Raw genomic sequence first — 14,481 nt, forward strand, 5'->3', positions numbered from 1 at the left:
AGCAGATGCAGAGGCCCACACCCAAACATTAGGCGGAGCTCATGGGACCCTGCAGAAGAGGGAGAGGAAGGATTGTAGGAGCCAGAGGGGTCAAGGACACAGGAGAACACAGCCCACAGAATCAACTAACCAGGGCTCAAAGGGCTCATAGAGACTGAAGCGGCAATAACAGAGCCTGCATGGGTCTGCTCCAGGTCCTCAGCGGACATGCTGTGGTTGTTTAGCTTGGTGGTGTTGTGAAGTCCTAACGGTGGGAGAGGGGGTGTCTTTGATTCTTTTGCCTGCTTGTTGGACCTCTTTCCTGCCACACCAACTCCAGTGTCATCCGTGTGACATAAACAATTATGTCAATAATAGTGGATGGGAGATACGTGTCCCCCGAGACTAAGCTCCCTGGAGGTCCCTGGCAGAGTGCCCGAGTTATGCTTCCTTCTCGAAGAAGACGTGCTTCATAGATCATGTGAGCTCCCTGGGCTATGGGTTGTGTATAACTGCTTTTCTGATAATGTTCTAATTAATCTATGAAGCACAGCCAAAATTAATGAATGCTTGGGTTGTGAACTATGGAGGAAAGGGGAAGCTGGACATGGATCTTAATCAGATATAGCAGAATGAGCTATTTCTTAAAGACCCCAAGCTGCTAGATAAAGAAAGTATAAAGGTTCAGGCACTTCTAGGGAATGAACACTCACCCATTAGGAATCCTTTGGGAATCCCAACTACAGTGATTTATGGCAGAAGACATTATCTCATAGGAGGCAGATGATGGGCCTCTCTGTTGAGAAAGTTCAACATGGAAAACTTAAAGACTACAGCAGAACCCTTCCCCTTACAGGCGTAAAAGTACAAGAGTCCATATTCCAACAGGTAAAAAGGTTTTATATTAAAAGAGATATATGGTTAAAAACAACAACAAAAAAAAAAAACTAAAAAAGACTTAGAGAGGGTCTATAGCATCCAAATTGGCTAAGTGGGTCATGAGAACCAGAAAAGTAGAAGTGTATAATAAACTAAAAAACTGCTGGGATAAGGTAAGGGACACAGCTACACCCGCAAGAAGTCTACACAAGTCTAGGGACTGTGCTGAGTTTAAAAACCACAGACTGCTCTTTGGGTCATAAAGTTCTTGTGGGTGAAGGGATATGTCTAGCGCCAATTAATAATTGTGTGCTTGCTGTTTTTTAAAGATGATGTAATTGAATTATTGCCAAGTTCTTGTTGTTCCTTCTATGACTTGATAGTTTTCTTTTCTGTATATAAACTACTGATTTGCAGAAGAAAAATTGCAGCAGATTCAAACCACTTCTGAGTGTGTTGTCTGTCTGTCATTCGCCAAATCCTTGCCTTCCTGACTACCCAAGCCCTGGTTCTCCTACGGTCGTGGTACCCCCGATGGGCCAGTCCGTGACACTTTCCTCCTACTGGATTGCTTCCAGAATTGAAATGAGAGTTTGTGCCTAGTCTTATTGCATCTTGTTATGCCATGTTTGGTTGATATCAGTGGGAGGCCTGCTCTTTCCAGAAGGGAAGTGGAGGAGCAGTGGATCTGAGGGAGAGGGAAAGTGGGGGGTTGGGAGAAGGGGAGGAAGGGGAGGCTGTGATCAGGATGTATTGTATGAGAGAAGAATAAAGTATTAAAAGAAAAAAATTAGACTTTTGAAGCTGTGGTAAAATACACATTTCCCCACCACTGTAAGCACTGTGGGGTGTGTGTGTGTGTGTGTGTGTGTGTGTGTGTGTGCAGCATTCCTACTGTGTGAGCAACATCTCCACCATCCAGATCACCTGATCTGTGAACTGACTCTGAACCCTTATATAATAACTTCTCTCCACAACCTCTGCAAACACCACTGGCTCCTCCCCTGCAGCATCTTACCTCCCCATAGGACTCTCAAAGGAGAGATGTAGCATCTGTCCTTCCATGTCCAGCTTATTTGATTTATGCTGATGTCCCCAGGCTTCATCATGTTATGTGGGGGTCAGAATGTGCTGCCCATTTAATGCTGAGAGATTTTCCATTCAACACACTGCCACATTCTCAGGTCTGTTCATCTCACGATGGACATCCAGGCTGTGCCTTTGACTGGATCAATCAAGTCACTATGGATGTGGGAGAATGGACATCCATCTGTGTCTCCATTTTCCTTGTTGCTTCCATGAATTGACTCAGAAGTGGACTGGCTGGATGATGTGGCTCTGTATATTTGGGGTGATCCACCACATGGTTGCAGTGGATTTCAAGACTTTGCTTTCCTGTGACATAACAGTGACACCTGCCAACTCTCCTATGACTTCTAACTCAGGGGTACAGGGGGGTAGACTGGACGGTACTTTTAAAACTTGCTGCAGAGCTACCTGGTGATGTGACTTTCATAACCAGACCTCTCTTCCACTCAGGAATCTACTGAACATGAGGCCATGTCCTCTCCCTGGTTAAACTTTGTAGGCAACTTCCACAATAATCAGCAGAAAGTCTTTGGTGTGATTTCCCGCTCTTCTGGGTCAATTCTGAGTCAACTCAGTCTGGTTTAATCCAAAAGCTACTGTCTTCACTCAGCAAATGTGCCTGGTGCTCCTGATGATCACACATGCAGCAAACTGAGGGTAAAGTCATCTGTGCTTCAACATAGAAATATTACATTTATGGATTAGATTCTGTTCTCCTTATGTGCAGTTCTACAATTGGTCATAGAACAAAGCCTGAGAAGTTATATTTGCACTTGGATCTACAACTTGGAACCTTCCTGAAATGACACATGTTATCTAGAGCCTGGATTTTCCCTAATGAGTGAAGACAAGTCAGATGTACTTGGGGTGCAAGGGGCCAGGCTATGATCATCTGGGAGCAGTGGCTGTCCATCACTCCCAGGAAGGAACCCAGGGCCATCAACACAGCATGCTTACTCTTTTCTCTGTGCTTTGCATCATGGGAGGTTTGTCTATCCTGGCCAGAAAGATGATTTCAGAAGCCACCAAGTCTCATGTTCATTAGGAAGATCCCAGCCCCTAGAAAAAGGAGACCAGCAGAGAGGTGAATGCTGTTCTGGGGCCACACCTCTTCTCTAGTGTTTGGACTGTGATAGGGGTGACCATGGTGACCAGACATCTTGGCTGCTGACCCCTCCACTAGGAGATGCTGGTGTCCACACAACTCCCCAGAGAGCTCTTTCAGCTAATGTTTCTCATAGCATCAAGGTCACATTCCATTGGGTTAAAATTACTTGTAGATCATCCTCAACTCTTAAGTGACAGCCATCCTGAGTGACATTTCTTGGCATGGCACTCACTGGTCAACTGAGCTGTTCTTTCAGCAGATCTTCAGGACGTTCAGGTGGGACAGACCCAAGGTTAGAGACCCCTACTCCATTTCCCCAGCATGTGAGTCTGCAGCTCCATCCTGCTGCTCAACCCAGAGACTATTCAAGAGTGTGAACACTCCAGTCTATTCTGTACTATGTAGAGGGTCCACATCACTGGCAGCCTGCAGCTCATGTGGACCCTTTCATGGTCCTACATCTCACTGATGTTCTCTGAACTGTCTAGCTAAAGTCATGCGAATAAAAGACGACAGATTTCAGTGCCAGAGAACTTGACATAAGAAACATGGTCAACAATCACTGTAAACCAGAAAACAAGGCCACAAGTATTCCTAGGGGAGAGCCAAATAGCCTCTAGGAGAGCCAAGATGTTCTCTTTGTTTTGAATGTCTTTTCCCCTGAGGTGAGAGGCCGTCTTTCTCTACAGATCATACTGTGGACATGCGCAGTAGTAAAAGCATAGTGACTGTCCATGTATATGTGATGAACTTTGCTTTTTCCCATCTGAACCTGGGTCAAGTCAATCAGTTTTACTCTCTGGACTGAGGTACCTGGCTTGGGCTAAAAAACATTTCCGTTAAACTAACTACTCCAGCCCCATGTACCTGGTTCATCTTTCATCTTATGACCATCATGGATGAGGACTTGTGTGTTGAAATCAGGCAGGATTGAAGGCAGTGGGCTTCTCAAACTGGACTTGAAGGTGGTCCAGGCTTAGGCCCAGTACTGGGACACATGAGTATTAGACAGACAGCATTTTTGTGTTCCTCAGAGATGAACCTCAACAGTGTGGGGTGCTGGTGAGTGTAAGATCCTGACCCAGAGTTAACTTGTTTTGTTGTTTTGTTTTGTTTTTCATTAGATTAGTGGTAGCCACCACAGCTCTTAGATAGGTCGGCCATCCTGTGGCTACAGAATCCAGTTGTTTGGAAAGGTATGTCACAAGGTATTTACATGGCCCCAAAGTTTGAGTTAGAATGCCTTTTGTATGTCCTTTGTTTTGTGGACAAACAGATGAAAAGGTTTGGAGACATCTGGAAGTGCTAGGGTTGGAGCTGAAGTCAGAGCTGTTTTTAAAGCTTCAAATGCCTCTTGGTTAGTGTCTGTCCAGATTAGGGGGTCAGTGACCTCCCCACCTTGTGCGGAGGCCTTGCTATTTCCACAGACTCTGGTATCCAGAGGCAGCAATACCTATCCACACCTAGGGACTCTCGAACCTGCCTCTTAGTCTTTGGAGCTTGGATCTGAAGGATGGCAGCAATCCTGCTCTGAGACAGACTCCTTTTGCCTCCCCTCAGCACGTAGCCAAGATAGGTAGCCTCTGATGTACAAAGTCAGGGGATTTCTTAGCAGACATTCTGTATCCCAAGGACTGTAACTCTTGCAGCAGTCCCTCAGTGGCCCTTTTATAATTTATTTTAGCTTTACAGGATAAGAGGAAACATGGTAAGAGTATATGTTGTAAGAGTGTGTGCCAGGAAATGGCAGATGGAAGAGCAGGAGGTCAGCATTTAATGTCTCATCAAACAGGGCTGGAGAAATTTCAAATTCTTGAGACAGACTGACCCAGGTAAGTTACCCACTGTAACCTCTCTCTGGGTCTGTCCATGTAAAAGCAAAAATGGGTTGACTCACCTCTGCCCATGGGAGGCTGAAGAATGCATCCTTCAGGTCCAAGACTCTGTACACCTGTTTCTCTGGAAGAATCAGACTCATGAGAACCAGAGGTCCCAGGTTTCTTCACAGGCAGGAGAGGTGTGTTCCAGGGTGACTGGCAGGGCACCAGGATGCCTGTTTCTCTAAACCTAGCAATGTGGACCACAACTGTTCTTTTTCTTTCCAGGATCACTGGGTGCTGTTTAATCTGTATGAAAAGTTGATCAATTATAGGAAGTTGGTGTTGGGCCAGTCCTGGGGACTTGGTTTCTGATCATACCTCCAAGAATCTTTGTTGTCAATATAAGAGATAGTCTACCTGTGTCCTTTGATTCAGGACAGGACTTTCAGCTAAGAGATATTCTTCTGACAGAGGGCAGGGCACCAAGATTTTGCTGGATATGTGTAAGTCTAACTGTGTCTCATCATCAGGGAAGGTGATGATGGTGCTCAGTTTATGCAAAAGTTCTCATCTCTCAATCTGTTCTGTTGTTAGAACCTCTGAGGTACCTCCAGCAGCTGGAACCTATTTAAATCTTTAAATTTTTCCAATTTTTATACTATTTTCTAATATCTGGGGCCAACTGGGTGACAAAGGAAATCTTTTCAGCAACAGTCATTAATCCTTCTAAAAAGAAACAAGCCAGCAAACAGTATTTGAAGTCCCCATGCTCAGTGTTGGACAGAATAAAAAATCCATTCTATCCAAGCAGAATTGTCCTGCACGAATCCCCACTCTGACAAGGTCCAGGGGTTTTCTACTTTTTTCAGAGAATGGTAGGTTTTGAGTTTTCCAATTATACAGATTATTAGTTGGAAAAGACACATAAATTATTAATGAGGAAGGAGTGGAACTTCCTCTTTGCCCAGGGGAAGTTCTCCCATTCCCAGGGGATGCTTAGAGGAAGGGTAGTGGTTTGAGAAACTATGTGTCCCCGTTGTGTGCACTCTGCAGATGTCAGGGCCCTCCTTGCACAAGATCCCGGCCCCTCCCCTCCTCTCCATGGGGACTGGGGCTCACTCCAACCATGAGTGGAGTCAAGCAACAAAACCAGCCAGCCCTCGGGGAGTGGGACAGGCAGAGGTGTTGGGTTTCTCTGGGTGACCTAGCAGAACCAAAGGATTCAGGTCCCCAACAGGAGGGCACAGGTCATAAGCAGGGAGAGGTGTCTCACACCAGAGAAAGCCATTGGTCAGGTCAATACAGGGAAATAGAACTGACAGAAACACATAGAGAGACACACAGTAGAGACAACCAGGGGTGGCCGCCACACGTTCATACACCTGAGCAGCCCAGGGGAGTCTGGTGATGTCTCACACAGATCCTGGACACCAATCAGTGCCCATGTCCGTCCTCTCCTTGTGTCCTAAACAGAAGAACTTACCCTAACCAGACTGCCCCAGGGTGACATTCTAGTGTGTTTCCTTTTCTGGTGGAGGTGTCAGACCCCTCCAAAGCATTGTGCAGAGATTTATCAAAGGAATCCTGGGGACCTGGAACATCTCAGGGTTCCAATCCCCTTCCAGCTCCTAGACCATGCACTCTTTCCCACTCTGAGACGCCTGGTGTCTCTAGGGACCTCCAGAAATGTTGTGGGGTGTCCACCAGAGAAGACTACTCAGACACGGGTTTAAGCAAATAGAAAGTCTTTTTAGCCCACCAGGAACTACACCAGTGTTCAGAATCCCAGTATAGCCCTGAGCCTTTCTCAGAGTGAGCTTTTAAGCACAAAAAAAAAAAAAAAAAAAAAAAAAAACCATATCCTGGGTTGACATTCTTCAGGTAACAGTTAGCCAGAAGCAGATCTCCATATGCTAAAAGCAAGGTTAGCACATCCAGAGACTTCTGGGAGAACCATGGACTTTGATGCATTAGCACTTTGTATTCATTTTGTCAGGTGGTGCTGTCTATGTGCTGAGTTTTATGACCTGAATGCTGCTTCCATCATGGAGTCAGTTGTTCTAAGGTCTGGAGGCATACTAAAGTTTGGGGTTCTGTTACACTGAGGGGATGTAATACTTAGTGATTCCAAGCAGGAGTTCCTGGAAGGAGAACCAAGGAAAGCAGATGTCCATGTGTCAGACACCTCATCCTCAATAGCACCACTGTCAGCATCAACAGGACCCAGGAGGTGGGAGTGGTGCTGAGGCTGCAGGTGGGGAAGGGGGCCATGAAAAGAACCCAGGAGGGAGTGATCTGTGGAGGGTCCCCTAGTCTGTGGCAGCAGGTCTTTTCCCTTGATCCCGGAGACCCCCGTTTGAAATGGGTTCAGCCAGGAAGAACCTAAAATGACAGGCTCAAGGTCATTCCTTTGAGTAGGTCAGCAGGGAGCATGAGATGAGGGTAGCATCCAACAAGCAACAAGTTTCCCATGTAGTGTCAGTGGAGAGTTCCTTAGAAGTGGTGCTTTCTCTTTTTCTTTCTCTTTCTCTTTCTGGTTTGGGTATATCAGCAGGACACTGTGTTCCATTATCACTTGGATGCACAGCTGGTCACGGTGTCCACACAGCTAAGGACTGTCCAGTCCCATCCAAATTCTGCCTGTTGAAGACTCCTGGTAAGTTGGGGACTCTCTAAGCTCTCACACCTGCATACCCCCAGCAGCCACTCTGAAAGAGGATTGTGGACCCATTTTGTTAATAATTTCAGCAAGGTTGGGCATCTGCCTGAGGTCACAGACACAGTAGCAACGAAGCTGACCTTGCAGACAGGTTGGGGTCAGGCCGTTCCCCCTTTCCATCTTCCCTAAGCACAAGACAGGATGAGGGACTCCTCAGAGGAGACCATAGAACCTATGGGGGCTCAGCATGTGCACAGGACACCTGAGACTTGACCAGGAGACCTCAGAGAGATGTCCGCTTTCAGTGTCCCTCCATTGGGAACTGGAGGAAACAATGAGATGGGGACAGGGGACCAAGCCTCTCTGTTCTTGGGGCTGGACACCCAAAGCTGGCTCTGGAGTGCTGTGGCTTTAGCAGAATGGGGACAATGGCTGTTTTGTTTTTTGTTTTTTTGAAACATGAGGACCCCAGGTTTTTTTTCACCAACATGTCTCTGAACCCCCACTCTGGGTCAGATCCTGTGAGGAAACTGAGGCTTCAGAAGAGAATGACTTGACCAGGATTCTGGGACAGGGGCTGAACAGGTGGCTGGCAGCCATCTTCCTTCTGGAATTCAACTACTCTCTACTCAACTGTTAGGGGGTGAGTGGAAAGGGCAGGGGCTCTTGTGTATCCAAGTGGGGGTTGGCACACACACACACACACACACACACACACACACACACACACACACATACACACAAGCTGCATTATGTAGTCAGACCTAGCTCCCGGAAGCCGAGTGTCCCTCTTGTCCCCACCCCTACAGCATACATTCTGGATGTCAGAGTGCTCTCTGGTGTCACTGGACTCGGGACTGCTTGACCACTGCAGAGTGACTGGAAAGTCAATCCCTTCTCTCCTTCAGCATTAAAACTCAGCTGCTTCCAGCTGCTTTTGCAACCTGCACAAGGTTTCCTGGATTGTTTACTCTCACTTTGATTGTAGGATACCTGGGGTTAGATGTGGTCCAGGCTAGGATTTGTTCAGAGTGTTTGATGTCTGAGGACATCTGAATCGGTCATGATTATAGGGGAGTCAGTTGGCAGTTTATGTGTGACAATATTTGGGCAGAAGAAAAGTAAGAGTGTGAGAAGAGAGATGAGATTTGTGGGGAACAGGTGATCTTGACGAAGCAGGAACCAGAGGGTTAGGAGAGTTCCCTGGGTCGAAGGAAGGTTGGGTATGTTGTTATCTGGGTTATGTGGTAGAGTAGTCTGGAAGGAAGTGGGATGTGGCATAGGGCAGCTTGCCGGCTGTGATATTGTCATGATTATTGTCTTTAGATAATGGATGGGTCAGTCTGATGTGGCCATCTGACAGGAAGGAGCAACCATCCGTGGGAAAAAAATGTGTAGGCAGAAAAGAAGCTAGAGGACCCTCTTGTGTGTGAGAGGGTGGGGTAGGAGATTTGGGGATTTAGAGAGTGGGGTGTACAAATGAGACTGTGGAAAGGAAGGGGAGCGATGCAGGGGTGTCCTGGGAGCTGTTGTAAGGGTAAAAGGTAAATCATGTCAGTTTTGGAGAGGACATTCCTTCCTAGTAAGGATTAGGACAGGAGGAATGAGGAGAAGGGCGTGAGAAAGGAAAAACCTTGAAAGGAGGAGGTTAAGGAGGAGTCTGGGGTGGGGGTGGGGTCAAGGTTTGTGTATTAGTGTAGGGTCTGTGTGAGGCACCACAGGAACTGATGGAATTTCAGACTTGTCTTGAAGTACGTCTTGGATTTATGTGCCTTAAATTACTTTCTTAGACCTGCAGCAACTCTAAATCTTTCTTAGTGTGAAGCCTGTCAGCAAGGAAACTGTACATAGGAAATGGACCAGGCAGCTGGGTGCATGTTGTCCTTGAAGCTGCAGTTAGCTATTAATGTCCTCAGAGATCTGAGAAGGATAACTTTGAGTGGGAAGTGTAATTTAGATTAGTTTTGCATCAATTAAAATGACAGAGACATACTTAGACATTGTTGGAGGCTTATGTGGGTCATGGGGTGGAGAATCATCAGTCTTTGTCTGTCAGACAAGAGCAGCATTTAATCTTCAGTGGTCACACAGAGCAGCAAGCCTTCAGATATCAGACCCAGGTCTGAGATGCTTTATCTGTAGAGGAAGAACTCTGGAAAATTGACCTTACTTTGCAGTTTTTTGTATACTCAGTTTAAACTGTTGGCACTATCAGGACAGCAAAGGGTTAAGTTGGGAAAGTAGGAGTGGCCTTTGTGGAAATCCACCTGAAACAAATAATGCCTTAGATATGTTCTTAAAAGCTTTGATGAAGGGTGAGAGGGGAAGCTGTAGCTAGAGTTTTCCTGCCTTGCCCACAGTCAGGACAAATCTCTCTCACCTGCCAGTCCCATAGCTGCTCAGACCCAACCAAGTAAACACAGAGACTTATATTGCTTACAAACTGTATGGCTGTGGCAGGCTTCTTGCTAACTGTTCTTATAGCTTAAATTAATCCATTTCCATAAATCTATACCTTGCCATGTGGCTCATGGCTTACCGGCATCTTCACATGCTGCTTGTCATGGCGGCGGCTGGCAATGACTCCCTCCGCCTTCCTGTTCTCTCAATTCTCCTCTCTGTTAGTCCTGCCTATACTTCCTGCCTGGCCACTGGCCAATCAATGTTTTATTTATTGACCAATCAGAGCAATTTGACATACAGACCATCCCACAGCAGGAAGCAGTTAGTCTAACACTGACCCAGAGCAGAGTGCTTAGAGTTTTTACCATGGGTCCTTTCTCTTACTGTCTACAATGAGCTAGGTCTTGCCTCACAGGAATGAGATATGAAGCCAGGGTGAACTGATCCCTTTCCTCTACCTGGGACATCAGCTGAATCATGCCAGGAAAAAGAAGGACATGAATGAGCATCAAGTCCCGAGCCTGGGCTTAGGCTTGGGAGGCAGCTGCTCATTACCATTGTCAACCCAAAAATCCAACTCTCACCTCAAAGGGGATAAGACATTGTTGATCTGGAGCCAAATAGGAGGGACCATGGCCCAGGAACACAGAGTCGGGTTACCCCAAATCCATCTTCCAACATGGTAACCATTTCATGAAGCTGTTATAGTAACAGAAGAAAGTCATAAATGAACACATTTCCAAGACATTTCTGGAAACATCAGAGACAGTTATAGTCTCTGGATGCTGTCTGCCAATGTTCTTAGCTTGAGGGTTGGTGGAAGCTAGTGGTCAGCTAAGTTAATACATCACAAATGGTTTTTATCTCTTAGTCGTTGGATGTTAAATTCAATACAGAAATGGCAAGGAACATATATTTAGGGGACTAAAGACAGAGACAAACTATCATTAGGGCCTTGATCTGAAACATTCCAACCTCTCCATAGCTATTAAAGTTCTCATTAGCTAATTAGGATCTTAGAAGGCTCAGTTGGGGTTCATCTGGATACTTTTATTTGCACCATCCACATTTGTTACTGACCTTGAATTCATATTCTGTGCCCCCAAGAAGACAGGTGAGGGGATGGAAAGGGTTTGTACATGGAAGAGGGACAGGGTCCATCAGAGCTGGGGAGTGATCTATAGAGGATCCCATAGTCAATGGTGGCTGAGACCACAGACATTCATCCAGCACTATGAGATGAAAAGGGCCTGAGGTCTCTCCTCTGAGTGGGTCTGTGGAGAAGGCAAGACTGAGGGTGGCAGCAGGTGAGTGGCTTGTCTGGGGTGTCCACAGGATCATCAGCTGCTCAGTAGGTGACTCCACTTGCCCTTCTCAGGCTGGGAACATTGGCCCCACATTTGCCTCTGGCTGTGACTCAGATGCTCAGCTAGAGACTGGACACACTGCTCAGGACTGCTGTGTCCCACCTAACTCAGCCAGGAGAAGGTTCTTCTTAAGTAGGGAAATATGTAAAAAAGAACAATCTGCATTTTATTAAAGTGATTTAGGAACTGGCCCAGGTCATAGTTCATCAGCCTGTGGCTGAACTCGCATCCAGGTTGGAATCTGGGTGTTTTCCTCTCCCTCAGAAATCAGGACAAGAGGCTGTGGGACACCTCATTGATGGCTTCAGACTGCCTGATACTTCAGACTCTAGGGCACCTCAGAAGTTAGGTGACTGTTCGGCAAAATGGAGGAATTGGAGGATGTGAATGGAGAGAGCAGAGAACCCAGAGTCCACCCATTCTTGTGCCATGACCACCCTGGAGGTGGCCCTAAGGTCCCTACATGAACAGATGATGGTAAATGTGGACTTGGGAGACACAAGGAACCCAGAGACTGCACCATGACTCTCTTAGAGTGTGTATATGTGCCAGGTTACACAGTGGAAACTGAGGCCCAGAAAAGTGTCCTGTTCTACATACCAGAAGGAACTATAGCAGTAGATGTCTAGCCTGCACCCCTGGCCTTAGCCAGCCTCTCTTCAATCTGTGTGCTGGGTGGGAAAGTGCCAGCCTGGAGACCCAGAAAGCAAGGTGCACAATCTTGTAAACAGCGCCAAAGACTGTGTATTTGAAAGATCAAAGGGCAGAGTCCAGGGAGGGGCAATCTATTTGTCTATATGAGCAAAGAATATTCTAGAAACTTTGAAATTATTAAGAATCAGATTTTGCCCTCAAAGTCAGAATCAGCTGTGTGACATCGAGTACAGTACTTTTCCTCTCAGAATCTCTCTTTTTCATCAGGTAACCAGAGTTAGGATTGGCTGTTCTGTCATCCCTAGCAAGGCACTGTTCTCCTTGGTGGCTGGATGTCTGGGACACATGCCACAAAGGCCTTGGAAAAGTGGGTACCAAGAAGCTTGAGCTTCTTTCTGATCCCAGAGATGCCCAGAGGGAAGAGGCCAGAAACTGTTGTTGTAAGGGTATAGCGGTGCTGGTGGCTGGCCGTAGTTACCGAATGGAAAGGTCACAGTCACGACAGAACCCAGTGATACCTTTTAGAGCTTTATTAGGAGAAGGAGAGAGAGAGAAACAGAGACAGAGACAGAGACAGAGACAGAGAACAGAGACAGAGAACAGAGACAGAGCATGAGAGCATGTGGGAATGCACCAGCTTTTAGGCTGGGACGCAATCACCTGCTGATGATGTAATAAGGTGCCGAGCTCTGCATATACAGAATCTTTACATCCCAGACTTTTGCTTACTATAAAAAAAAAAGCAAGTAGATGGAAATAGGGGCGTTGTTTCTCCCAGGAAGAACTGCTTCCAGCTGACTGGTGGATGTCGGTTGGCTCTTGGGGGAACGGGGAAGGGGGAGTCTTCCAAGGTAGACAGGTGTTGTGGAATACTATCTGCCGTCCGTTGCTTTGGAGATGTGCATCCCTCATGGCTGTGGCTGGGAACCTTTGGTCTCACAAGATGCTGTTGATACAGAAAAAGCTTAGAGAGAAAAGAATCATTATTTTTTTTTTTTTTTTGGTGTGTTCCCAGACCAGGGGAGTTGGCATTTATCTGAGGTAGATCTGGCCTGTCCAGATGCATTTAAGCTGGTTTCTGGAGCTTGGGAAAAGTTTTGAAACATGTTAAGAAACAGCCATGAGAAAATTAGTGACCATATGTGGTGTTTAGTACTCTGCTTATATTGGTTAGTGTTAATGGGAGAGACAGAGAGATTTGAACATGTTAAGCTTTATCAGAGACAGATTATTTTAAGGCGCCTGTTTCCTTTACTAGTTTGGCATCCAGGAGACAGGTGATCAATTGTTAAAAGCGTTTTACAGTAATAGATGTTTATATTAAAGTCTGTTTTTGTAGAGCCCAGACGCTTTTGGATCTGGGGGTGTAAATACCTTTTAGCTGTTACAGTTTCTTACTTGATGATTTCTGAAGTCTGGTTCTGTGGTGGTCCTGTACCATTAGCTGAACAGTGAGTTAGAACAGGGAACTGGGAAGAGAAAAGCTCGTGGTGTGTGAGAACCTTTTTTTAGGGACAAGGCAAAGATCAGGGCCCTGTGTATGCATGTGAGAAACACAGGCACGTAGATCTGGTGTGAGGCAAATGGAAGGAGCAATGAAACGGAAGCTCCTATCTTAGCTGTAAATCTTTTCCCATTAAGTAACTCTGAAAGTACAATTAAATCTGGTGAGGTGGGTAAGGTTATCATCCGTACCCCGACAATAGGGAAACAAGGAGAGGTGACAGCCCAAAAACTCCCAGAACCGAGTCAGTGACTTTGGTGTCCAGAAGGGAAGAAAGAGATCACTTCCTTGCTGCGTTCTGGGTTCCCTGCATGCCTGTAGCCAAGCCTAGATCTTCTGGAGGTCTTAGCTTGATATTCCCATGTATCTTGGTGCCTGGGGGCAGTCGGCTGACTGGTTGTCTTTCTAGGCGGCACTTTTAACAAGGCTGTTGATGGCCTGGCAGGGCATTTGCTAGCCTGTGGCCTTTTCCTCACTTAAAACAGGGACCCAACAGCTTTCAGGAGTCAGTGAGTGCCAGCACTTGGCAATTTTGTTTTTGGGCTTTTGATCTCTTCCCTGGCACACCTTAAATGCCACAGATGACTCTTTTGCCTGTGGGGTCAGGAGCCTTGCTCTCCAGATGCTTAAGTTTTAGTCAGGGAGTTATGGGGAACAAGAGACAGATTTTACTCAGTGTCCTGAATTTTTTTTTCCTGATGATTGATGACTTAAGGACAGCTTTTTGGAAGATCTGCCAGTTTTTGAGAGAAACAACGCCCTTATTCATTCCCATTTACTTGCTTTGTTTATAATAAGCAAAAGTCTGGAATGTAAGCATTCTATATGTCATCAGCAGGCGACTGCGTCCCAGCCTAAAAGCCGGATGTACAACCCCCATGCTCTCTGTCTGTGTGTCTCTCTCTCTGCATCTCTTTGGCACTCTCTCTGTCTCTCTGTCTCTCTGTCTCTCTGTCTCTCTCTCTCTCTCTCTCTCTCTCTCTCTCTCTCTCTCTCTCTTTCCTCCTAATAAAGCTCTA

This window comes from Peromyscus eremicus, chromosome 20 (genome assembly GCF_949786415.1).
Source record: "Peromyscus eremicus chromosome 20, PerEre_H2_v1, whole genome shotgun sequence".
In the NCBI taxonomy this organism is placed as follows: domain Eukaryota; kingdom Metazoa; phylum Chordata; class Mammalia; order Rodentia; family Cricetidae; genus Peromyscus; species Peromyscus eremicus.